The sequence below is a fragment of the Peromyscus maniculatus genome, chromosome 2 (assembly GCF_049852395.1).
Source record: "Peromyscus maniculatus bairdii isolate BWxNUB_F1_BW_parent chromosome 2, HU_Pman_BW_mat_3.1, whole genome shotgun sequence".
Taxonomy (NCBI): domain Eukaryota; kingdom Metazoa; phylum Chordata; class Mammalia; order Rodentia; family Cricetidae; genus Peromyscus; species Peromyscus maniculatus.
The window spans coordinates 149092637-149120153 of record NC_134853.1 but is presented as its reverse complement, the minus strand read 5'-3'; the positions used below and the strand labels follow the sequence as shown (position 1 = coordinate 149120153).

General features: G+C 42.4%; 1 protein-coding gene across 50 annotated transcripts in view; it reads right to left on the bottom strand.

Moving 5' to 3' along the window:
- Positions 1–27517, bottom strand: part of Pum1 (pumilio RNA binding family member 1) — a 127303-nt gene that overhangs the window by 93098 nt on the left and 6688 nt on the right. The window lies entirely within an intron of this gene.

Sequence of the window (27517 nt, the reverse complement as noted above, 5' to 3'; positions counted from 1 at the left end):
ACCGTAAGTTTATACAGTTCAAGTTGAGTATGGTAACCTAAAAGACTTTGACAGGAAGATCACAAAGTCATGGCCAGCCTCAACTTTACCAAACTATACATAACAGGGGCAGGAGAGACGGCCCAGAGGTGAAGAGCACTTGTTGATCTTGTAAAGGGCCTAGCCTGGGTTTGATTCCCAGCGTCCACATGGTGAAGCTCACAACCATCACAACTCCAGTTCCAGTGATTCAATGCCCTCTCCAGACTTCCATGGGCACCAGAAACACATAGAACACATACATACATAAATACTGATCCTCATAAAATTTTTAAAATAAACTTAAAAAAACAAACACTACAGGCAGAATTTGGAAAGCACACACGTCTATCTCTTACTGTGTAATCCATCTTACACTAAAAAGAACTAAACAATTCTTGGACACCAAAAAAACTACAAATACAGTTTTAAGCAGGAACACTAACCATTTTGTTCCTATTTCCCAAGGAAACTAGAAGATTAGGTAGGTAAGATTAGATTACACGTATTTTTAGCATCAGCGAACCCACCACACAAGTGATCCACACTGCACCTCAGAGAAGGGCCTTCTCCAATCATGGCTTATTCCAGTACGGGAGCAAACCAAGCACCTTCCAGCCCTGCAAGGATCTCAAGGTCCTTCCTGTTTCCCAGCCTTCTGGAGACCACAGGCTCAGACTGCCTTCCCTGTCTGCTGTGCTCAGCTGACTGGGCCTCTCTGCTCGCCCACTCCACTCCTGCAGCATCGGTTCTTCTTTAGGCCACCATGCCATCATTCCTCTTCTTCTCCCAGGTCTCCTCTTACACCCACCCTTCTTTTATTCTTTCACTCCCTCCAGGCCTGTTTCCACCTCACGTAGGAAACAAACTACTTTTATCCTTTCCTTACATCATGCCGTCTTTCTTCCTCCTATGCTGAGAAATGGCCTCACACCCTAAAACGTTCTTTGTGTTGGCACACCACAGACTCCATTGAAAATTTCACCTACAGTTAACCAAAGCACATAAACCAAATCCTTCTCACAGATGTATATTCAACTACTCAGAAAACCATTTGTTTCTATGGGAACTCTGTATGGTATGGTTGCTGACACCAGGACAGTCATCCAGCCAAAATTCTTCCTTAGAAACAAAACTAATAACCAAATAGAAACGCAGGGGAATAAAAAAAAAAAATGGAGAATAAAGATGTAGGCTCCAGAAGGAATGTTTGACCTAGGTACTAAACCCATTCTCACTATCAAGGAGAAAAGCTAGTTGCCCTTGTAGGCAGCAGCAAGCTCTTCCCACCAAGATTGAACTTCCTAAGTTGTTACAATATCCTCTGCCTCCTTTCCTTCAGAAATCTGACTGGCAGGTTATATTAATTTCTTATCTGGTAATTCCTTTTTTCACGACTGCTAAATGTCTGTAGTAAGACTTCTATTATCTTCTATCTTTTCACAAACGCATTTCTTTTTTCTTTGTGCCACTTGCCAATAACATCTAATTTTCTCTCGCCATCCAGGGAGACGTTGGGAATTAAATGCTGCCCGATGGCTACCTCCTCCCATACAGACACTACCTCCATCTCCTTTTTAAAATATTTACTTTTATCTTAGGTATATAAATGCTTGCCTGTGTGTACACCACAGACATGCCTGGTATCCTGCAGAGACAAAAAGAGGGGATTAAATTCTCTGGAACTAGAGTTTCAAGTCGTTGTGAGCTGGAGTGTGGGTGCTGGGAACTGAACCCAGGGCCACTGCAAGAGCAGGAACAGCTTTTTTTTTTTTTTTTTTTTTTTTTCCTTTTTTTAGTTTTTTGAGAAAGGGTTTCTCTGTGTAGCTTTGCGCCTTTCCTGGAACTCACTCTGTAGACCAGGCTGGCCTCGAACTCACAGAGATCCACCTGCCTCTGTCTCCCAATTGCTGGGATTAAAGGCGAGCACCACCACTGCATGGCAAAATAATTTCTTTTAAAAAAAAAAAAAAAAAAACTTTATTTTTAGGGACTGGAAAGATTTCTCAGCAGTTAAGAACACTTACTGCTCTTACAGAGGACCTGGGTTTAATTTCCAACACTCACATGGGATTAAAATGTGTGTGCCATTACTGCCTGCCTGGCTGAGACTTGTATTTTAAGCTGGGGAAGACAGACCTCTGGGTTCCAAACCAGCCAGAGTTACATAGTAAGATTGTCTCAAAATTTAAAAAGGGGAGAAATTCTCAATGGCCAACTACCATCTCCTTCACTTAACTATATGCTACAACTCCTACACTGATCACAACAGAAAGCCCCATCTGTCACTGATTTCTCATCTGGATAACTATGAGTAGCCTACAGCAACTGTACAAACATGTCAAGATCAACAACTGAGACAAGATGTCTAATAAGAGAGTACATAGGCAACAGTGTCTGTCTCAGTGACTATTCTCTGTCAAGTACTCAAGAGTCTCCACAGTTCAGCCCTTTTATCTCTATGCTTATCCAGAGAGCAAATTTTGATCATCCTTTTCAAGGGGAAGAGAGACCAGGAATCTGTATGGACTTCAATGCTTCATTTTCATCATCAAAATATCACAACTATCTATACTGCTTGATGTTGTATAGCAGTTTCCTCCTAGATCAAAGCATTCCATCCTGCAGGGAAGCTCCTTAAGACAGAAAGTAAGCAACTCAAAATAGTTTCCAGAAGTCCCTCGCTCTCAAGAGTAAACAATACAGACCAGCAGAGCTGCCTGGAAGAGGTTTAGATGAACTGAGCCACCTGGGATGGATACTTTCCAACCTGCTGAGCTGCCTGCACACTGTACAATGAGGTTCAGGTTGCCAGCTTTTTGTGAGCTTTGGTGACACGCAGCTGTCTAAGGCATTTCTGCTCTGTAAGTAAGTAACCCCTTGCTCATATTCCTGCTGAGCAGCCCCAATAAAACTCATTGGCTCACCAGACTTTGGTGGTGTTCATACTTTGCTCTGTCATGTGCTTCCTATGTAGTCAGAGTGGGTGGGTGAGTGAGAGGGAAGGAGGGAAGGAGGGAGAGGAGGAAGAGAGAGAAAGAGTGTGTTTTGTCTCCCTAGTAGAAGTCTGAACATCTTATTTTCTAAAATGTAACATTTCAGTGTACACCCATTCCTCTGCCTTCCCAATTCTGAGCCATACCAACAACTAAGTGAAGACATTCAGACACTATCCCATACCCCCCCCCCCAATCACTACTTCATGCTCATGGTAATCTTATTTCTTTTTTCAATTATCATTGAAAAGAAAAAGAGTGCTAGGCTGTGGTACCTCACACCTTTGATCCCAGCACTCAGGAGGCAGAGGCAGGCAAATCTCTGAGTTCGAGGCCAGCCTGGTCTACAGAGCGAGTGCCAGGACAGCCAAGATTACACAGAGAAACTCAGTCTCCTAAAAAAGAGAGAGAGAGAGAGAGAGAGAGAGAGAGAGAGAGAGAGAGAGAGAGAGAGAGAAAGAAAAGAAAAGGAAAAGAAAAGAAAAGAAAAGAAAAGAAAAGAAAAGGAAAAGAAAAGAAAAGAAAAGAAAAGAAAAGAAAAGAAAAGAAAAGAAAAGAAAAGAGAAAAGAAAAGAAAAGAAAAGAGAAAAGAAAAGAAAAGAAAAGAAAAAGATAGTTCTGAGTCTCCCAACTCGGTCATATTGCTGGCCTAAATTAGAGTGGGGGATGGACTGAAAGGCTGAGACAGGGCCTCTGTTTAACAGCCCTAGCTGTCCAAGAACTCTGTAGACCAAAGCTGTAGACCAGGCTGGCTCCAAAATTTTTTAAAGTGAATGACCCATACATATATACACTTTTCATAATCATCATTTCTTTCATTTAAATAGACTACAGAATAATAAAGCAGACACTGGTAAGCCCTGCAGTCACTGGAGCCACAAAATAAAGCTAAAGCAGACAGACACTGGTGAGCCCTGTGCTAAGGGAATGAATGGACCTTACCAGTCAAGAGCTCCTAAAGTGTGAAGTCAATCAATCCTCACCACCACTCACAAGCTAGGACTGAAGAGGATGCCCATTTATGACTCCTCAACTGCTCGGTGCAACAGTGTGTCCAGTCTCCTACTGCATATACAAGAGATCCAAAACAGGGTGCCACCAAGTCAGTACTCACTAACCTATACTAGAAACTTCTATTTGAAACAAAAAAGCTGTAGCCAAGCAGTGGCAGTAACACCTTTAATCCCAGCAATCTGGAGGCAGAGGCAGGTGGATCTCTTGAGTTCAAGGCCAGCCTTTCTTCATAGCCATGAAGACAATTCCCAGAGTTGAAAAGCATAAAGTATATTTCAAATTAGCCAATGAGAAGTCATTCAGACACAAAACTCCCAATTACTGGTTTACCAGTGTTCTTCCCTCTTTTTTTTTTGAGCTGAGGACCGAACCCAGGACCTTGTGGTAGCTAGGAAAGCACTCAACCACTGAGCTAAATCCCCAACCCGTTCTTCCCTATTAAATTCACCAAACTCATTCATACTGATGAAATAAATAATAAAGGCAAGGCCACTTTAATTGGAGAGATTATTAGTTAATTGCTATTGAAGGCCCTACTAAGTATAAATATGAGTCTTGTCTGGAAGCTACTAAGGTATAGGCTTATTCATGTGACTTATTATTTATGACTATACAGAAAGGTATATTTGCCTCAAAATGGTTATTTGCAATTAGCACATAAAAGTCATAACAGTAAAGTTTCATTCTAAAATATCAATCTTAAAAGAAAACACACAGCCGGGTGGTGGTGGTGGTGGTGGTGGTGGTGGTGGTGGTGGTGGTGGTGGTGGTGGTGGTGGTGGTGCACGCCTTTAATTCCAGCACTCGGGTGGCAGAGGCAGGCGGATCTTGGTGAGTTCGAGGCCAGCCTAGACTACCAAATGAGATCCAGGAAAGGCGCAAAGCTACACAGAGAAACCCTGTCTCGAAAAACCAAAAAAAGAAAGAAAACACACAGAAAAAGTAAAAAGTAAATTAAGGAAGTTTACCCAAAAACTGTTTAAAACTGGGCTGGAACAAATATCTAAGTAATAGTCTCCTCATAAAATACGAAGTGAAGGGCTGGAGATGATCAGCAGTTAAAGAGCACTTGCTGCTCTCCCCATAGGAACTCAGGTCAGTTCCAGAACTCACATGGCAGCTCATAGTCATCTGTCACTCTAGTTCCAGGGGATCAGCCACCCTCTTCTGACTTCCATGGGCACAAGGCACTCAGGTGGTACATATACATACATGCAAAACACTCATTCACATAAATTAAATCTTTTAAAAAGAAAGGGGGCAGGGATGTGGTTGAGTGATACAGTGCTTACCTACAACTCCTACACAGAGGAGAGGGAAAGTTCTAGACCAAAAGCTAAGTGTGGTGGCACACATAATTCCAACATTAGAGGAAGGACAAGCAGATCTCATCAGTAAGTTCCAGGTTACTACTCTGTAGTAAGCTACAGAGTGAGACCCTATCTCCAAGAGGTGGGAGTATCTTTTAGTACAACAGGTTGAGTTTGGGAAATTACTGTCTCAGTGAATTTTGCTCCAGTTTTAGTCAACAAAATACATTTCCTTCTTTGTTTTCTGTTTTGTGAGGAGGTGCACAGTAGGCTTGTAGTGTCTAGTGTCTGAGGAAGGCAGGAGTCTGTGAACAGTGAAAGTCACCTTTAATACATAGGACACTTAAGACAGAAGCTTTGCAGAACAGCACAATTGAACTGAATTGAGAATATCCCATCTGTTGTTGGAGAGTTGCTTCAATGATATCAGTATTGAATCAATAACAAAAAAGAGGGTCACTGAGTTTGAGGCTAGCCTTGACTACATGTTAAGACTCTGCATGGAAAAAAGGGGGGGAGGTATTAACAGTGAGAATGATCAGTTATAAAAACAGATTCACAGGAGAAATCACTACCCACCTTGCAAGCCCACACTGAGGATGGTCACTCAAGTACTGTCTCTCTACCGCTCCAGCTGAAATGCTCCCTCTTCCTCAAGGACTGGATGTCTGAGAACTGAGAACCACAGTGGTCCTCTCTCTTCCCTCTCTCCCCTCTCCCTTCATACTCACTTCAGCTACATGCAGACATGACCGGCAATGCCATGAAAATTACTCATATTTCACTACAAGTGATCTCTGAACATCTAGCTGAATTAAAAGCTGAGTCATCTACATAAATATCTGTAACTTCATAAATGACAATCTTATTTATGATTGCCAGGAGAGCAAATGGGAGTGACAAAAAAGGAATTATAGCCATAGAGGCAGCTTCTGTCAAATGACTCTTCTTTTGCCTCACAGGAACCCAGCATGCTTTACTGGCTTTTCTAGGAATCTAACAACAAATTTTATAAGTTTTATTAATATCTATGCCCCCTGACCTGGTAAACTGACTTGCAGGAATCTAAAGCCTAACCAAATTATCAGAAATATGGGCAAAGATTTATTGACAAAGATTTCAAACCTGATATTATAATAGGGAAAGTAGCAAACAGCTACAAAATAGGAAGAACCATGTGTTTTAGGGAGCAGTTTTAGAGACAGGGTTTCTTTATGTAGCTCTGGCTATCCTGGAACTCACTCTGCAAACCAGGCTGACCTCAAATTCAGATATCCACTTGCCTCTGCCTCCCAAATACCAGAATTAAAAAGGCATATGCCACCACTGCCTAGCAGAATTTAAAGAATTTGATATAGCTATTTAAAATGTCTAAATTTTTTAATGAGTATGAGTGTTAGACCTGCATGTATGTCTATGCATCATGTGTGTGCCTGCTGCCTGTGGAGGTCAGGGGAGAGTGTCAGATCCCCTGGCAGTAGAGTTAACAGATAGCTACAAACCCCCATGTGAGTGCTGGGAATGTAACCTGAGTCCTCTAGAGGAGCAGCAAGTCCACTGAGCCACTCCTCCAGCACCCTAAAACATGCCTTTTTGTTGGTTGGCTGGCTGGTTGGTTGGCTGGTTAGCTGGCTGGCTGGCTGGTTTGGTTTAGTTTTTTGAGACAGGGTTTCTCTGTTTCAGTCTTGGCTGTCCCGGCATTACTCTGTAGACCAGGCTGGCCTTGGACTCTTGAACTCACTGAGATCCACCTGCCTCTGCCTCCCAAGTGCTAGAGACATACACTATAACCCCAGCAACATTTCTAAATTTTTAAAGAGAAACAAGCATGTACATAAAGACTCAAAGTAGGACAACGCAAATTACCATATGAACGAGTTCCAGGACAGCCAAGATTATACAGAGAAACCTATCTCAAATAAATAAATAAATAAAACCAGTAAGTAAATAAAATAAAAATGTAGAACCTCTTAATCCTGGGTAGCCTAGCATGGTAGCATACACACACACACTTGCACCTTAAGAAACAAATTGTGGGGGCTGGAGAGACGGCTCAGTGGTTAAAAGCACATGACTGCTCTTCCAGAGGACCCAGCACAAATGTTAGGAGGCTTACAAGCACCTGTAACTCCAGCTCCAAGAGAATTCAACACCTCTGACCTCTGTAGGCACCTGCATACTCACACATAGATGCAAACATAATTACAAAACGAAACAAGGGTGGCTGGGTGGTGGTATATGCTTTTCATCCCAGCACTCAGGAGGCAGAGACAGGTAGATCTCTGAGTTCAAGGCCAGCCTGGTCTAGAGTGAGTTCCAGGACAGCCAGAGAGACACAGAGAAGTCCTGTCTTTAAAAAAAGACAGATGCAGCCAGAGAGACACAGAGAAGTCCTGTCTTTAAAAAAAGACAGATGCCGGGCAGTGGTGGTGCATACCTTTAATCTCAGCACTGGGGAGGCAGAGCCAGGTGGATCTCTGTGAGTTTGAGGCCAGCCTGGTCTCCAAAGCAAGTTCCAGGAAAGGTGCAAAGATACACAGAGAAACCCTGTCTCGAAAAACCAAAAATTAATAATAATAATAATAATAATAATAAATAAAAAGACAGGATGAGAGGAAGACGTGGCAGGGGGAGGAGGAGGAGGAGGAGGGAGGGAAAGGACCATAAGTTCTAGCTGGTTTGGGGCTACAGAGTGAGTTACTGTTTTAGTCAATGTTCTATGCTGTGAAGACACACCATGACCAAGGCAACTCTTACGAAGGAAAGCATTTAACTGGAGGCTTGCTTACAGCTTCAGAGAGTTGGTACATAATCATCATATCAGCATGGGAAGGTGGCAGCAGGCATAGTACTAGAGAAGTAGCTGAAGGCTACACTACCTCCTGATCCACAGGGAGCAGGCAAATACTGGGCTTGGCATTAGCTTTTTGAAACCTCAAAGCTACACCCAGAACCTCCTCCAAAGAAACACCTCCTAATCCTTCCAAACTGGTCATGCAAATATTTGAGCCTATGGAGGCAATTCTCATTGAAACCACTACAGTTATAGACCAGCACTGAATACACAGCAAGACTTTTTGATGGGGGAGAAAGAGGGTTAAAGAAATGGCTCAGCAGTTAAGAGTTCTTCTAGCAGAGGCCCAGGTTCATTTCCAGTACCCACATGGCAACTCACAACCATCTATAACTCCAGTTCCAGGGAATCTGATGCCCTCTTCTGATCTGCGGGCAGCAGCACACACATGGTGCCCACACATACTTGCAGGCAAAACATTCATATACACAAAATAAAATGAAATAAACACAAAATTATTCTTTTTAGGAAGCCCTTCAGGAGCAAGTGTGGTGGCATACACCTATGACTCCAGCACTTGGGAGGCTGAGGCAGAAGGATCACTTGAACTTGAGATCACACTGGGTTACATGGTGAGTTCAAGGCCAATCTGAGCTACGTAGGGAAACAGCCTCTTGCGCATGCACACACATGAAATATTTTAAGAGGCACTCAAATCATTACTTTTCTAGAAACAGATCTTTTTTCTTTTCTCTTCTTTTCTTCTTTTCTTTTTTTTTTTTTTTTTTTTGGTTTTGGTTTTGGTTTTTCGAGACAAGGTTTCTCTGTGTAGCTTTGCGCCTTTCCTGGAACTCACTTGGTAGCCCAGGCTGGCCTCGAACTCACAGAGGTCCACCTGGCTCTGCCTCCCAAGTGCTGGGATTAAAGGCGTGCACCACCACCGCCTGGCTTAGAAACAGATCATTAATAGCCAAAATTAAGAAAAAGCTTTCATGGGGCTAGAGGGTTCAGTGGTCAGAGTTCTTGCTGATCTTTCAGATCATAGTCTGGTTCCCAACACCACTGGGCACCTTACAACTACCTTTAATTCCAGCTTCAGTGGATCTAATGCCATCTTCTGGCCTCCATGCATACCCGTACATATGTAGACAAGTGGGCACATGTAGAATATACACATGGACACAAATACCAAATTTTCTAAAAATGATTGTATTTATTTAAAAAATAAGTTGTATACAGAATACTGTATAGTTATTTCTTAGTAAGAAATTGAGGGCTGGAGAGATGGCTCAGAGGTTAGGAGCACTGGCTGTTCTTCCAGAGGTCCTGAGTTCAATTTCTAGCACCCACATGGTGGCTCACAACCATCTGTAATGAAATCTGGTGTCCTCTTCTGGCCTGCAGGTATACATGCAGGCAGAACATTGTATATGTAACAAATAAATAAATCTTTAAAAAAAAAAAAGAAATCAAGACAAGAGCAGATAACTGACAAGAAATAAACAAATTAGGTATGGAATGTCCATGGACAGTTTCTACAGACAGCACTATTTAAAACAGAGACAGATCAACCTTCAGTGCCATCATGATAGGCAGATGTTAAACAGTCAGGGTTTCCTCTATCATTAACATGTCTGTTGTTTAGTTCTCAAACAGATAACTGTGAATGAAGTTCTCTCCCTATCTTTTTTGAAACAAAGCAAAAACCACACAAAAGATTAAACCCTGTCTTAGTAAGGGTTTCTACTGCTGTGCTGAAACACCATGACATGGCAACTCTTATAAGGAAACATTTAACTGGGGCTGGCTTACAGTTTAGAGGTTTAGTCCATTGTCATCATGGCACAGCATCTTAGCACACATGGTGCTGGAGTAATAGTTGAGAGTTCTACATCCTGATCAGCACGCAACAGGAAATGAACTGTGTACCAAACTGGGCAAAGCTTGAGCATATGAGACCTCAACGCCCGCCTTAATGAAAAACTTCCTCCAACAAAACCACACCTCCTAAAACTGCCACTCCCTATGGGCCAAGCACTCAAACACATGAGTCTATGGGGGTCATATCTATTCAAACCACCAGAACTTGAGTCTTAACTCAGCATCCTATATTAAAAATCCAAATACTTTTAGGGTATTTCAATTATTTTTATACAATAAAAGCAAAAAGAATTGCAATAGTCCAGATCAAAGAAAGCTGCACTAGATGAAAATGCACAAGAAATAGAGAAGTAAAGTAGAGTACAAACAGAACCACATCCAGCCGCACACAAGGGCCAGCTACCTAGCCCACCTGTGAATCAGGCTCTCTTCTGTTAATTCAAGAAGCAAAAAGGAGTGAACTATCAAGAGACTATGTGGCCGGGCGGTGGTGGCGCATGCCTTTAATCCCAGCACTCGGGAGGCAGAGCCAGGCGGATCTCTGTGAATTCAAGGCCAGCCTGGTCTCCAAAGCGAGTTCCACGAAAGGCGCAAAGCTACACAGAGAAACCCTGTCTCGAAAAACCAAAAAAAGAGAGACTATGTGGAGAGAACTTGCTCAGTTGGAAAAGGGAATCGTACCCCGAAGTTTTAAAGGATACTTCTGAGAGCAACTTTCTATGGAAGAAAATAAATATAAATACATATCCCTACAGACATATTTAGAATACTATCTGAAACCCCTAACAGAATGGGAGAGCTTTTGTGAGACAGAAAAACAAAAGCTACTAGCAAAGACCAGCTGAAGGGTGCTAAAGAGACAGCTCATTGGGTAGGAGCCGTGTGTTCTTCCAGAGGATCACCTGTAACTCAGCCTAGGGAATCCAATGTACTCTCTGGCATCCGAGAGCACCAGCACACATGTGCAGACACACAAATAAAAACTAAGTAAGTACTTTTTGCCAGGCAGTGGTGGCGCAAGCCTTTAAACCCAGCACTCGGGAGGCAGATCTCTGTGAGTTTAAGGCCAGCCTGGGCTACAGAGCTAGTTCCAGGACAGGCTCCAAAGCTACACAGAGAAACCCTGTCTCAAAAAACCACAAACAAACAAATAAATAAATAAGTAAGTAAGTAAATACTTTTTAAGAATTAAAAACTCAGGCCAAGCATAATGGTGCATTCCTTAATAGCAACACTCAGTGAGGCAGAGACAGGTAGGTGTGTGAGTTCAAGGCCAGCCTGGTCTTTGTAGTGAGTTCAAAACCACCCAGGGCTACATAATGAAATCCTATCTCAAAAAAAAAAAAAGGAGAAGAAAAAAAGAGCTCATTTTTTTCATGTTTTTTTTTTTTTTTTTTTAATCTACCTATAGGCATTTTGCCTGCACAGATGTCTGCCCACCACATACATGCCCAGCTCACCATTCTCTCCCTGGAACTAGAGTTACAGGTAGATGAGAGTCACCCACATAGCTATTGGAAATTAAACCCAAGTCCCCAAGTCCCGAGAGAGCAGCCAGTGTTCTTAACCATTAAGCCATATCTCAAACCCTAAAACTCTGATGTGCCTTTTAAAAAAATTAAGTCTCAAGGCCTGTGAGGTGGCTTGGTGGTAAAGGTTCTAGTTGCCAAGCTTGACAACCTGAATTCCATCCCTGGTACTCACACTGTAGGAAAGAACTCACTCCTGAAAGTTGTCCTCTGACCTTCACACCTGTGCTATGGCATGTGTGAGTCTTCTGCCTCATGCACACGAAGTAAATCAGAATGTAATAAAAAGTGCAAATGTGCTCAGCATATGGTATTTCAGGAAAGGTAAAACTGCAAACATAGCAATAGCTAGAAACAGAGGTGGGAGTGAGTTACTAAAGACAACAGATACCTAGACCATTCCAGGTCTAGGGAATGGTCTAGGTTGTGACAGAAGTGTACATTTCACAGAATTCACTGAACTGCATGCTAGCTGGGTGCAGCAGTGGTAGTCACAGCTATTCAAAGACTAAAAGAGGAAGATCACTTGAGAACTCAAGTTTAACAGCACAATGGGACACTTTCAATAAATAAATTAAATTAGACTTAAGTTTGCCATAAAATATGACACATAGCACTTGGGAGACAGGCAGGCAGATCTCTTGAGTTCATGGTCAGCCTCATCTACATAGTGAGTTTCAGGACAGCCAGCCTTAAATAGTAAGACCCTGCCTCAATAAACAAACAAATAAAAGTGTCACTTTAATTTAAAAAATGGGGTAAGAGATGGACATGGGGGCACCTCTAATTCCATCTATCAGAGGGCTAGGGCAGGAGGATTACAAAACAAAACCACTCTAGTGTGGACCAGATGGTAATTCCATGTCTCAAATAAATGGAGTGATGACATAGTGGTGGATGCCTTTAAACCCAGCACTTTAATCCCAGGGAGGCAGGGGATGGTGGATCTTTCTGAGTTGAAGCCAGAGTTACTTGTTGGCATCCTTTCTTAAAAACAAAAATAAAATGAACAGGGCAAGGACAGATAAGCACATAAGAGATACAATATTAAAGGGCTGCACTACTTTCCCATCCTAAGAAAGTGAAAATCAAATTACACAGGTCTTCTACAGTCTTAGTGTTCTATTGTTATGAAGAAAAAAAAAAAAACACTGTGACCACAGCAACTCTTACAAAGGACAGTATTTAATTGGGGACTTGCTTACAGTTTCAGAGGTTTAGTCCAGTGCCACCATGGCTGGTAGCGTGGCAGCACACATGCAGACATGATGCTGGAGAAGTAACAGAGTTCTACATCCTGATCAGCAGGCAGCAGGAAGAGGACTCTGGGCTTGGCTTGGGCTTTTGAAAACCTAATCGCTCACCTTCAGTGATAAACTTTCTTTCATAAAGCCACACCTCCTGATCCTTTCAAATAGTACCACTTCCTGGTGACCAAACATTCACATCTATGAGTCTGTGGGGGCCAGTCTCACTCAAATTGCCGTACTTTGCTAACAGTTAGCCAGTCAAGTAAATAACCAGTAACTAGCTATTCTTACAGATATTTTTATTTTGCTTTTACTTGATTTTTTTAGGACACCGTCTCACTTTGCATCCAAGACTGGCCTCAAGCTCACAGCAATCCTGTACTAGCCTTCTGAGTGTTGAGGTCAGAGGCATGTATCTTAAAAATACCCATATTTTAAAAAGCAGAGCTCTGTCACTTTTTATTACATTCTGATTTACTTCGTGTGCATGAGGCAGAAGACTCACACATGCCATAGCACAGATGTGAAGGTCAGAGGACAACTTTCAGGAGTGAGTTCTTTCCTACAGTGTGAGTACCAGGGATGGAATTCAGGTTGTCAAGCTTGGCAACTAGAACCTTTACCACCAAGCCACCTCACAGGCCTTGAGACTGAGGTTTTTAAAACGCACAATTACAACATCAAAGCACACACCTTTTAAGAGAGTGTTCCTTCAAGCCCAAGCCATCTCAGTATTCAAGATCCTACACTCGGTTACACCTTACAAGTTTATCAGTTCAAAATGACATCTTAATACTCTTCAAAATAAAACACTCCACTCAATACATCTCCTCAATGTGCCCTGATGATGATGTCTTCATTTATCACTTATATACTACTTGCCAGGTGCTGGGAATAAGAGGCTTTAAAAGACTTCTTTGAGGAAGCATCTTAGTGGTCCTTAACAAATGCACACATAAGGATCACCAGGGAGGCCTTGAAAACATACATTAAACTCAGCACCGGAGATTCTAATTCAGTGGGTCTGTCTGGACACGAGTCAATCACTTGTTTCTTGCAAGAGCATGATAACACCCAATGGAGACAGGAAATACTTAACTAAATGTTTTAACCAAGTACCAGAGAGGCACAAGAGTATCCAACTCGGAAAGAAAGAAGGATCTAGCGATGGCTACCAGAAATGAAGGCACTTTAACAGAAGCTTGAAGGAGATGCGGGGTCCTGTCTTTGAACACTCAGCCCCCAGTTGGTAGCACTGTTTGGGGAAGTCTAGAGGGTCCCTTGCTGGAGGAAGAATGACCCTGGTGGCTGTCATTGTGGTTTCAAGGCTGAAGGCATTCCCACTGCTGGCTCAGTCTGATTGGGGTTCAAGATGTGTTCTCTCAGCTTTCTGCTTAGGCTGCCATGCCTGCCTGCCATAATGACGATGGACTCTTACCCTCTGAAACCATAACCAAATAAACCCTTACTTCTAGTAAGTTGCCTTGGTTATGGTGATCTACCACAGCAACAGAAAGTAACTAATACAGACTCTAAGACAACAGAGCAGAGATCCTTAGATCCTTACACACCCATGTTTCTTGTTGCACTATTCACAATACCCAAGACATAGAAAGCCTAGAAGTAAACAACAGATGAATGGATAAGGAATACATGGCACGAGCTGAGTGTGACTCTGCATAGCTATGATCTCAACATTTCAAGAAAGAGAGGGATGAGTTTAAGATTGTGCTTGGTCATATACCTAGTTTGAAGTTAGCCTAGCCAGCAGAGAAGGGAGAAAGAAAGGTGGTACATATACATAACTGTATCTTACCAGCTAAAAAATGAAATTCTTTTAACATTTTCAGACAAAGAGAAAAACCAGGCACAGAAAGATAACGCTGCACGGTCTCCCTCACATGTAATGTCTGTATTTAACCCCAAAGCCCCAGTTTGCTTTTTTCCTTTTGTGTTGTGCTGTTTTGTTTGTCTGTTTTTTTGAGACAGAGTTTCTCTGTGTAGCCCTGGCTGTCCTGGAACTCACTCTGTAGCCCAGGCTGGCCTCAGAGATCCATCTGCCTCTGTCTCTCTGGGATTAAAGGTGTGTACCACCGCCACCGCCGCCGCCGCCGCCACCACCACCACCACCACCACCACCACCACCACCACCTGAATGAATTTTTCTGTGTATATATATATAAAACCTTAAAATAGAGGATTATGAGAGAAAGGTTAAGAAAGTTCTAGAGACAAGGAGAGGATAATGGAGTCTATGTCACAAGAAAGCAGAAGGGGAGAAAGAAGAAGGGCAGGGAGCAAAAAACAAAGTAGAATGATATCTATTATGAAAATACAAGAATAAAACCCATTACTCTCTTTGCTAGCTTAAAAAAATTAAATTAACAAAAAATAAAATAAAAGGTGGCTTGGTGAGTGAGAAAGGAAGAAGGCTTAAAAGAAAACTACAAAAATAGAAATGCATTGTGAACCCAGTGTCACTGAGCACTGGAGAGGAAGACAGAGCTCTGTGTTCCAGGCTAGCCAGGGTTACACAGTGAGGCCGTCTCAAAAAATAATAATGGATTAATTAATTAGTTCATTCATTAAAAAGTCCCATGTGAAACCACTGCCCAAACTATTAAAAATGCATATTTCTGACATGGTTCTAGATTCAGTACAACTAGAGTGGAGCTAGTGAGGAAGTGGAGAGGAGAGCTGTACCAAAACACCAAGCAGGGCCTGCTGGGCTATGGGAAAGGAAAGCTCAAGTTTCCCTAAATTCAAAAGACAACATAAAGAAACTGGCCGGCTAAAAGGCACACACACTTACAATCCTAGCACTAAGGAGGACTTCCACAAGTGCGAAGCCAGCCTAGGCTACACAGTAAGACCAGCCTAGGCTAGAAAGCCAATGGTAATAACCACAGGGCTAAAAACATAGTGAAGAGGACAGGGTGCTTGACAGATAGCAGGCAGCAAGTCCAATGTTTAATCCCAACAACACACAAACTGGGTACTGGAAACAGATGCCAGTAACCCGAGCACTCTGAGAGATGGTAACAGAAGAAACAAAAATGCAAGATCACCTTCTGCTATACCTTGAGATGGAGTCCTGCCTGGGATACAAGACACCCTCAAAAACAAAAAGCAATACAGGATGAATAAAATAAAATTAGACAAAATGAGACATGGGCAGACCGGCAGGCAGACAGACAGTCTTGAAAAGGTTTTATTTGTGGCTTCAGGAAGGACTCCTGTTACTGCCCTTATAGTGTACTCAATAAACCTGTTCTGGTTATGTTTAGGTTTTTGTTTTTTGTTTTGTATGGTTTGGTTTGGTTTTTGGTTTTTGTTTTGTTTTTTTGTTTGTTTGGTTGGTTGGGGTTTTTTTGGTTTTTTTGTTTGTTTGTTTGTTTGTTTGTTGTTTTTTCCTGAGACAGGGTTTCTCTGTGTAGCTTTGGTGCCTTTCCTGGAACTCACTTGGTAGCCCAGGCTGGTCTCAAACTCACAGAGATTCATCTGGCTCTTCCTCCCAGTGCTGGGATTAAAGGCAGATGGTAGGGAAAAGAAAAGGGAAAGAGAACAGAGGAGAGCAAAAGGGGGAAGGCTCTATTCTGGGCTGGAGAGAAGGTTCAGTGGTTAACAGCACATACTATTCTTTGCCAAGTACCTGAGTTCAATTCCCAACACCTGTATCAGGCAACTCACAAATGCCTGTAACTCCAACTCCAGGTAATTTTTGATACCTGTCTGACCTCCTCCTACATGCATGTGCGCACGCACACACGAACAAAACACACAGACACAACAACAACAACAGTTAATAAAATTTATTAAAAAGATGTGCTGAAGAGATGGCTCTGTGATTAAGAGCACTAGCTACTCTTCCAGGCCCTGAGTTCAATTCCCAGCAACCACACAGTAGTTCACAACCATCTATAATGAGATCTGATGTCCTCTTTTGGTGTGCAGGCATGCATGCAGGTAGAACACTGTATACATAAATAAATCTTAAAAAAAAGAAAAAAAAATTTAAAGCTCTATTCTGCAGTAACATTAAAAACAGAGGCTAGAGAGATGGCTCAGCAGTTAAGAACACTGGCTGCTCTTCCAGAGGTCCTGAGTTCAATTCCCAGCACCCACATGGTGGCTCACAACCATCTGCAGTGAGATCGGATGCCCTCTTCAGGTGTGCAGGAAAACATGCAGATAGAGCACTCATATACAAGAAATAAATAAATCTTTAAAAAAAAAAAAAAAAAAAAAAAAGGTGGTGGACACATTTTATCCTAACACTTGAGAGGCAGAGACAGGCACATATCTGAGGCTAGCCTGGTCTACAAAGCAAATTTCAGGACAGTCAGAGCTATTACACATAGAAATTGTCTGAAAAAAAACAAAACAAAACCAAAAAAAGCCACAAACAAAAACAAAAAACAAAAAGAAAGTACAACTAGTCACATATAACTACATCAACTGTGACAATTTACATGAGCCCCACATTTCCCCACTCAAGTTTTCTCATGCCTAAAAATGAAAGTGATAAAAACTTACATAGAGAGCTGGGCTATGTTTCAGTGACAGCACTAGCCTGAATAAAGGAGTCTGCCCAGTTCTATCCATACCACCACCACCAAAAAGAAAGTAACCTCTATGAAGTTCATATATGTTTGGAGGTTCCAGCCATGTAAGAATACAACTATTCGGCCGGGCGTTGGTGGCGCACGCCTTTAATCCCAGCACTCGGGAGGCAGAGCCAGGCGGATCTCTGTGAGTTCGAGGCCAGCCTGGGCTACCAAGTGAGCTCCAGGAAAGGTGCAAAGCTACACAGAGAAACCCTGTCTCGAAAAACCAAAAAAAAAAAAAAAAAAAGAATACAACTATTCTGGGATGGTATGTGAGTATGGGTTATTATTTCTATAATTAAACACACAAGAACACTATAATCAGCTGGGTATACAGCTCAATGGGTGGACTGTTTGCCAAGAACGTACAAACTCCTGGGTTCTGTCCCTCACACACAACTGGGCACAGTGGTACTAGGGAGGTAGACGTAGGCGTTCAATGTTATCCACTACATACTGAGTTTGAGGTCAGCCTGGGATACAGGAGACTTTGCCTCCCTCCTCCCAAGAAAAATGAATGAATGAATGCAAATTATTTATCTAAACAAAGAATACTACAGCAAACTGCCTGCAGATGTTACTGAATCCACTCAGTCCATCCCTGCAACCTAAATACATTCAATATATTGCTAACTTTTTTGTTTGTTTGGGGTTTTTGTTGTTAGGTTTTGGTTTTCTGTTGTTAGGTTTTTTGTTTTGTTTTTCAAGACAAGAGTTTCTCTGTGTAGCCCTGGCTGTCCTGGAACTCAGGACAGGCCTCAACCTATAGACCAAGCTGGCTTCGAACTCAGATCCTTCTGCCTCTGCCCAAGCGCTGGGAATAAAGGCGTGAGCCACCATGCCCAGCTAAAAGCCTATTTTCTAGGAAATGAACCAACAGCTCAATACAGAGCCACAGAAGTTCCCATTTGAAACCATTTTGTACTTCCCTCCCCTCTTCATAAAACCAAGTTTCTTCAGAAGACATAAGCAGATCCATTATTTTGCATTTTCCAAGACTTCTGACTCTAGATAATAGTTATCTCCCTAATCTACAAGTGGGAAAACACAAATTTGAATTAATAAACTCTTTAATGAGTAAAAAAAAAAACATTTTATAGTCATCAGCAAGTTTGTTATTTTTTAAACACTATAATAGAGGCTGGAGGGATGGTTCCGAAGTTAAGAGCACTAGCTGCTTTTCCACAGGAGCCAGGTTCAGCTCCCAGAACCTATATGGCAGCTCACAACCACCTGTTAGCTCCAGTTCCAGGAAACCCAACATCCTCTCTGGGCCTCCACGGACACCAGACACACAAAGTTTTCATACCTATACACAGGCAAATACTCACAGACATAAAATAAACCTATTTTTAAAAAGAAATAGTTGCTGTCGGAATGTAAAAATGAAAAAAAAATTTACTTAATAAAAAGAAAAAAATAATAAAAATTAACCTGAAAAAAGAAAAAGAAATAGTGATACTGACAGCACCAATGACTCCCCTGCAAAGCTGGGGACCAAACCTGAGTTGCTCAGAAAGCACCACCACGTGGGACTCCACTTCCAGACCCTGGATGAGCCCTTCAAACACTGGGCTAACCCAAAGAAGGTAGTCACAAAGAACCAGAGACTACCCAATTTCAAGTTCTCAACAGGCCATCCAGACTAGATTAGGCTGGTGGTTACCCAGGGCTGGAGAGTAAGTGCTAGGGTGTGAGATCTACAGGTGATGAGAATGCTGACTGGGATGACAGCAAGGCAACTATGTAAACAGCCAGCAAGTGCTGAATTCACACTTTAATTGAGCAAACTCTATACAACTTATTAATTGTACTTATTAAAAGTACTTCAAGGCTGGAAATGTATCTGGGCAGCAACATACTTGCCTAATATAAGCCAAGTCCTGAGCTCCATCCTCATTATCTCCAGCAAGTAAATAAATAAACTCACATGACCTATTGCAATCTGTACACCATTTGCACAATATTCCCAGCAGAGAACAAAGTACCAGGACAGCTACACACTGAGTTATAGTGTGACTCCTTATATCCAGAAGAAACTGAATGAAAACACAGCAAAGAGGTTTTAAAAAAAGGTTTTTTAAAAAGAAAACTACCTCCACACACACCCTTAGCGTCTCCCACTTTCTTGACACTGTGCAACAGTACCTTGTACCTGAGTGTCCATTAAGATTTTTAAAACTAGCTGGGCTGTGATGGCACACGTCTTTAATCCCAGCACCCGGGAGGCAGAGGCAGGCGGTCTCTGTGAGTTCGAGGCCAGCCTGGTCTACAAAGCGAGTTCCAGGAAAGGCGCAAAGCTACACAGAGAAACCCTGTCTCGAAAAACCAAAAAAAAAAAAAATTTAAGACTGCTATCTAAGCAGTCTTCCCAAAAACTGCTCCCATAATTCTTCAGCAACTGCAGCTACCTGGGAGAGCCACATGCAAGGATGTGTCTACCACACAGAGGTGTAATCAAAACAAGAGCAGGAGCATCTCACTGCTTTACACCCTACAAGGTACCTAGACAGCATTTCTCACTGAGATTTAAAACATGTCTCCTAACTGCTGTGTTTTTCTGAAGAATTTCATGGCCCTGGGCAGTGGTGGCACATGCCTTTAATCCCAGCACTTGGGAAGCAGAGGCAGGCGGATCTCTGTAAATTCAAGGTCAGCCTGGTCTACAAATTGAGTTCCAGGATGGCCAAGCCTACACAGAGAAACCTTGTCTAGGGGGAAAGGGAATTTTTTCATGGCCAGGTATGGCGGTGTACATCTTTAATCCCATCTCGGTGAGTTTGAGGGCAGCATGGTATACACTGCAAATTTCAAGCAAGCCAGAGTTAGGTAGTGAGATCCTGTCTCAAAAATTTTATATTCATTACATTCTCTTTTCTTCACCAGACAGATGCTCAAAGCAAACTGTAATTCTGGTATACATTATTTCTGTGTGTTTTTAACTTTGAGACAGGGTCTCCTTGTATAGCCTAAGCTGTCCTTGAACTCAAAATAAATTGTGAATTATGTCATTTTATTTTCCACTGTGACATCTCACTGCCATCTATCATAATTTCTCCTAATACCTTACCAAAAGCTTTCTGAAACAATGTGTTGCCCAGAGGGCATACACATCAAGTTCATAGCATTAGGATATTTTATTGGACTTGTATGTACACACACACATGCCAGGACCACTGGACCCATAACTCTTCAGAGTATATAATCAAAGGACTGATGGTCATCCTTGTAACCAAATACCTAATAGTAAGTCTTGGAAGTTCAGAACACAAAAGATGAAGAATGTAGGGATAAGAGAATACAAAAAATGGAAGGTGGATTTAGTAAATTGCTACTGGCCCAAATGCTGAGGAACCTAAGCAATCTACCCCAAAAGTCCACTCTAATTACAAGGTGTCAGTTACTTCACAGCACTGGAGAGGAAGCAGGCATGTGCATACATCATAAGATGGCCACACTTGATCAAAGAACAAACAGTACAGGACCACTGAGCCACTCCCATCTGTCATCATCCCCTGTAATGCCAATTTACAGTGGGCACCAACAGAGTCTAGTACCAAAGACCACAGGCAAATCCACATGAAGTATGCTCCATGATACTGTAGCCCGAACAGAGCTACTTAAGTCTGCCTAGATAACCCCAATATAAAGACCACAGTTCAACCATGGACCTTAAAATGTTCCCCTATTTCATCATCTACTTTACTGCCCAATATTTTACAGAGAAAATAGATTTCACAATAAGAATATAATAATCACATGTCAAAGATTTAACCTTTAGTTCTGCAAGATGAAATTTTCAATATTTGTCAGAAAAAAATTCTGAATCATAAAAATGACTTAAAATATAGCTCATTTACATGAAAAGATGGGTCTTCTAGTTCTTTTCTAGCATCCTCTTATCGGTCATCTTAATGGCTTGCTACGGATGTTATAATGTGTACAACATAGCTGCTACTGATATCTGGAAGCAGTGTCTGTCTGTCTGTCTGTACTTAATGGCTTACTTTACAACCCACCACACCCCAAGTCTACTTTCCCTCACTCTCCTCCAGAACCTCCACTGAGTCCAAAAATAGGGGCTTTGAAGTTTCAAAATAAATTCCAAATATAGCAATTTTATTTAGGAAATCAAATTATGCAAAAGGTTCTATTCTTTTGTTGTTCATATGGGTGGCATGGGTTAACACAAGAATTTACTACTCTGAAGCCCAGGCTGCCCTCCAACTCCCTATTCTTCTCCCTTAGCCTACTGAAGGCTGGGATTAGAGCCTAGATCCACCCCGGCCACCTTCCTTACAGGGGAGTACCTCCTATAGGTCTCCTTTTTCCTAAGAATGTAGCATATTACAGTCAGCTCTGACAGTGTATGACTTGAATCCCACACTCAGGAGACAGAGGCTACAGGATCTCTAGGAGTTTGAAGTCAGCATGGCCTACAAAGTTCCAGGCCAGTCAGAGCTACATATACAGATTCTGTCCTTAAAGAGCTCAGTATTATAAAGTGGAAAAGCCAAGTGTTGTATATATAGTATGTGCTTGTAATCCCAACTACTCAAAAAGCTAAGGCAAGAAAACCTTGAGTTTATGGCCAACCTGGGCAAAATAGCAAGACTTCAATTTCAAAAACAAAATCAATTTAAAAAACTGAATGTAGATTGGAGAGATGGTTCATCAGTTAAAAAACACTTGCTTCTCTAAGACCCCAGTTTGGTTCCCAGCACCTATATGGCAGCTCACAACCTTGTGTTAACTCCAGTTTCAGGGTAGCTGATGCCCTCTTCTGATCTCTGTGGGCACTGTGTGTGTACTGAATACATGTCTTTCACTTACATGCAGGCAAAGCACATAAAATAATCCTTTTTAAAGGTTAAAATATAATATTTTTCACAAAAGTGAGGAGCATGAATCTAAAGCATTTTTGGCACAGTAAGTAAAAAATTCCACCATAGTCTGAGAATCTCACTGATGCAAAGCATTTTACCAATTTGATTTTATTTTTGTCCCATTATAACTGGGCATTAGTGCACACCTTTAATCCCAGCACTCAGAAGGCAGGCAAATGTCTGTAAATTCAAAGTCAACCTGATTTACACAGCCAGTTCAAACCAGCCAGGGCTGCAGAAACTAGACTGTCTCCAAAACAAAACAAAACAAAAAGAATAAAATGAAGAACAAATTGATCCATTATGCTAAAAAGTCATTTAAAAACAAAACAAGCCGGGTGATAGTGGCGCATGGCTTTAATCCCAGCACTCGAGAGGCAGAGACAGGCAGATCTTGGTGAGTTCAAGGCCAGCCTGGTCTACAGAATGAGTTCCAGGACAGGCTCCAAAGCTACAGAGAAACCCTGTCTCAAAAACAAACAAACAAAAAAAGTTGTTGGGTGGGTGGCGCAAGCCTTTAATCCCAGCACTCAGGAGGCAGAAGCAGGTGGATCTTGGTGAGTTCTAAGACAGCCAGGGCTATTACACAGAGAAACTCTGTCTTGAAAACCAAAAAGAAAAAAGAAAAGTAAAGGCTCAGAAAACAGACGCCAGCAAAAATGAATAACCCAGTAGTACAGTAGCAGGCAAGATCACTTCATATTGAGACAGATAAATAACTTCCCTACATTACTACTTAGACATTTACCCCTCATAAAAACAGAACATACTGCTCATGGAAAAGAAAACAAGACTTCAGTCCCATTTTGATGAGACAACAGTCAACACCATTTGTATATACCTACTATCAAGCTTATGGTCTCTCCCTTTCCAGTAAAGCAGTCCATTGGCCTAAGAATGTGCTACTGTACTCCAGTTAGTTCTCCAAGGTCCAGCATGTCTTCCTGGGAAGTCAGAAGTCTACCTAGAGCTTGCACTCTGGACCCACACTTCAAAACTGTACCTACTGGACACAGTGGTAGCACATTCCTGTAATGCCAGCACTAGGGTCTGCCTCATGACTACGCTTCAGTGTCTTGTCTCTCACAAAAGGCTCTTAGCCACCCCACAGAATTGTAAGGATCAAATTCAGGAACTACAGAGTTCAGTGCCTAGAACTCTTTCACTTCTACCTACCTGACAGATCACACATCCTCTCACCCTCACCTGTAACAGTGGCTAAGCAGGACAGGGTCCCTACCTAGTCATGTCCCTTTGTTCTAGTGTTCCTCCTGCTAGATGCTGGGATAACTTGGCCATCTCATCTGTCTTTAAAAAACAAACAAGCCGGGCGGTGGTGGCGCATGCCTTTGATCCCAGCACTCGGGAGGCAGAGCCAGGCGGATCTGTTTGAGTTCGAGGCCAGCCTGGCCTACAAAGTGAGATCCAGGAAAGGCACCAAAACCAAAACTACACAGAGAAACCCTGTCTCCAAAAACAAAACAAGCCGGGCGGTGGTGGCGCATGCCTTTAATCCCAGCACTTGGGAGGCAGAGCCAGGCGGATCTCTGTGAGTTCGAGGCCAGCCTGGGCTACCAAGTGAGCTCCAGGAAAGGCGCAAAGCTACGCGGAGAAACCCTGTCTCGAAAAACCAAAAAAAAAAAAAAACAAAAAAAAACAAAACCAAGGTCTCAGCCTAGCCTAAGCTGGCTTGGCACACACCTGCCTGCACAGCCCTCCCTGTCCCCTGCACTCCTGTCACAGGGTCTCTACCTCTAGCCTTGCCTTTCTGAGATAGCTAAGCTGTAAGATCCACTAGGAGGGCAAATTAAATGGCTCCTGTTTTTGCCTCAGTTAACAAAAAAATTACAGAATACTTCCAGAGGAAAAGGCACCAAAAAAAAAAAAAAAAAAAAAAAAAAACCACAAGAACCTCTGCCCTACAGTAGCTCAGTCCAAAAAGTGAGACAAATATCAAAACCAAACCAGACATGGCTGTCATCCCAGCATTCAAAAAGAGGCAAAGGATCCTTTCAAGTTCCAGGCCAGCCAGGGCTACAGAGTAAGATGCTATCAACTAAACCAGCCCCCCCCACCCCAAAAAAAACCAAGTGTGTTGATTCCCCATAACTATGTATCAGCCATCGAGGGTTCTCTACCATTGTGCATTACTGGGGTATCCTCCCCACTATAGTGTGATGGTGACTGCTACTTCCAAGCCAGTCACTCACTGGTTTAGGACCCTTGAGTAGTCAACAGGTTTGCTGTTGATTTCTAACTACTTTGCTAAACAAACTGCCTGGGAAATGAGATGTGATCCTCACAACAGGGATCACTACAGACAGGCAGAGTAAGCCTTAAAGAAACATTTGGTGACTTGCACAACCAGATCTTAAATCTCTCAGAGCTCTGCCATCAACTGATCCAGAGTCATTTGCTCGCTATGCAAAAACTGTCCTAAGAGCTTGATTCTCCTTTCAGCTTTGGACAAGGAATGCCAATCTAAGATGTTTCAGATCTGTAACATGGTATTTGTTTGTTTGTTTTTTGTTTTTGAGAGGAGGTTCAAGACAGAGTCTCTCCTTGTAGTTCTGGCTGTCCTAGAACTTCCTCTGTAGACCATGCTGGCCTCAAACTCAAGGAGATCTGTCTGCCTCTGGCCTCCTAAGTGCTAAGATTTAAAGTCACGCACCACCAACACAGATTTTAAAAGCAGAGGTTATGGCCTCTAAACAATGTTTGGCCAAGTCAAGAGATAAGGGCCTTTTTCTGCTTTGCCTTTCAAAGGTGTCACCCAAACACACCTCCATACAGCATCTACCTACTGCATCCCATCTTAACCTAAGTTCAACATGTATACTACCTACCAAGTGTAATCACCTGTCTCCCAAACTTCCTTGTCCTGGTACTTCCTTGTTAACCAGGAACCAGCATCTATAATTCAATCCACAAAAATAGGCATCCCAGTTCTCTATCTTTTCTGTGAGGTTTCTGGCAGGGTTGGAGTTGAACCCCAGTCCTCAAGAATGCTAAGCAAGCTTCTGCCACTGAGCAGTACCTCTGTCTCTCATGCTTATACCTCATCTGTTGTCTGTTCAAGTTGTTACCCAGAACAGGCTGCAACGGCACACACCTGGAGCCCCAGCACTCAGGAGGATGAGGCACAAGGATCGCCAGTCCTAGGCCAGCCTGCACTACCTTCCTGAGACACTGCCAAAAAAGGAAGAAAGGAGGGGGGGTGGGGGAGTGGCAGGGGGTGGCGCATGCACTCGGGAGGTAGAGGGTAGAGGCAGGTGGATCTGAGTATAAGGCCAGTCTAGTCTACAGAGTGAGTTCCAGAGCAGCCAGGACTACACAGAGAAACCCTGTCTCCAAAAAAAAAAAGGGGGGGGGGGCTGGAGAGATGACTCAGCGATTAAGAGCACTGGCTGCTCTTCCAAAGGTCCTGAGTTCAATTCCCAGCAACCACATGGGGGCTCACATGATGAGATATGGCACCCTCTTCTGGCCTGCAGGCATACATGCAGGCAGAACACTGTATACATAATAAATAAGTAAATCTTTAAAAAAAAAAAAAAGATAGGAAGATTAGAGGATGGGGGGGGGGGGGGCTGGAGAGATGGTGAGATGGTGGCTCAATGGTCAGGGGCACTTTTTCTTCCAGAGGACCCAGGCTCAGTTCCCAAGTACCCATGGTGCTGACAACTATCAGTAACTCCAGTCCCAGGTCATTTAACACCCTCACTGAATGACCTCTATAGACATTAGGCACGAACTACATACATGAGGCAAAGCATTCATACACATAAAATAAACAAGTTTAAAAAAAGATTCAAAAAAATTTAAAAAAAAAAGTTGTCCAAGGCACTGCACATCGCGCGCGCACACACATACATATACACACACACACACACACACACACACACACACACACACACACACACACACCAAACACCCCCCACCCTTGTGATGGCACACGCCTTTAATCCCAGCAGTCGGGAGGCCAGCCTGGTCTACATAGTGAGTTCCAGGACAGTCAGGGCTACACAGAGACCCTGTCTTGAAAAGTAAAGGAAAAAGAAAAAGAAAAAAGGGGGCTGGAGAGATGGCTCAGCAGTTAAGAACACTGACTGCTCTTCCAGAGGGCCCAGGTTCAATTCCCAGCACTACATGGCAGCTCACAACTGTCTGTAACTACAAGATCTGACTGACACCTTCTCACAGACATATGCAGGCAAAACACCGGTGCACATAAAAATAAATAAAAAGGAATGTCTTCTGATAAACAAGGTGGAGAAACGTAGTCCTAAAACCTAAGCAAACAAAAGCAAAACCATTCTGAGAAATACATGCCAGAGTTGAAATTAAATCATAAGAGGTAAAAATAATAATAAAAAATAAAGAAAAAAAAGTTGTCCAATGAGGCTTTGTCCTTACCCATCTCTAATGAGAACACTCCCAAGGTTACATAAAAGCCACTCCACACAAACAGTGCTGTCTGGAGAATCTCATCCTGGCCTGGCATGCAAGGCCTTTTCCTTTACTACCATGTTCTTCTGCTGCAGCCTTACTAAAGACCAAAAAGGCTAGGGAATGATGAAAATTTCTTTTTTTTTCCCAAGTTTTATTTTTGGCTTTTTGAAACAGGGTCTCAGTATGTAGCCTTGGCAAGTCTGGAACTCATAGAGATCCGTCCGCCTCTGTCTCCCAAATATTGGGATTAAAGACATGTGACACCACATTCAACCCCAAGTTTCCTACATGCTAAAGTCTACAGACTAGAATATTTAAAAAAAAATTTTTTTTTTTTTTCAGAGAAACCCTGTCTCAAAAAGAAAAAAGAAAAAAGAAACCAGATTGTCCAGCTTGGGAGGCAGAGGCAGGTGGATCTCTGTGAGTTCAAGGCCAGTCTGGTCTACAAAGAGAGTTTCAGGACAGTCAGGGCTGTTACACAGAGAAACCCTCAAGAAATCAAAAAGAAAAAAAGATTAAAAATTATTTTCTGTTTATAAAAAAAAATTTTTTTTAATTTTAAAAAAAAAAAAAAAAAACAGAGCAAGTTCCGGGACAGCGAAGGCTATACAGAGAAACCCTGTCTTTGCAGGAGGGACAGACCTGTAAGATACAACCAACCCTTACACAGAGCACTTCAGTTTAACTTCAAACAAACCTTAAGTGAGTAGCTGATTTCTTAATTTCCTCTACATTCAACCATAACATCTTTTATTTCAATATTCCTTTAATTTTCAATTT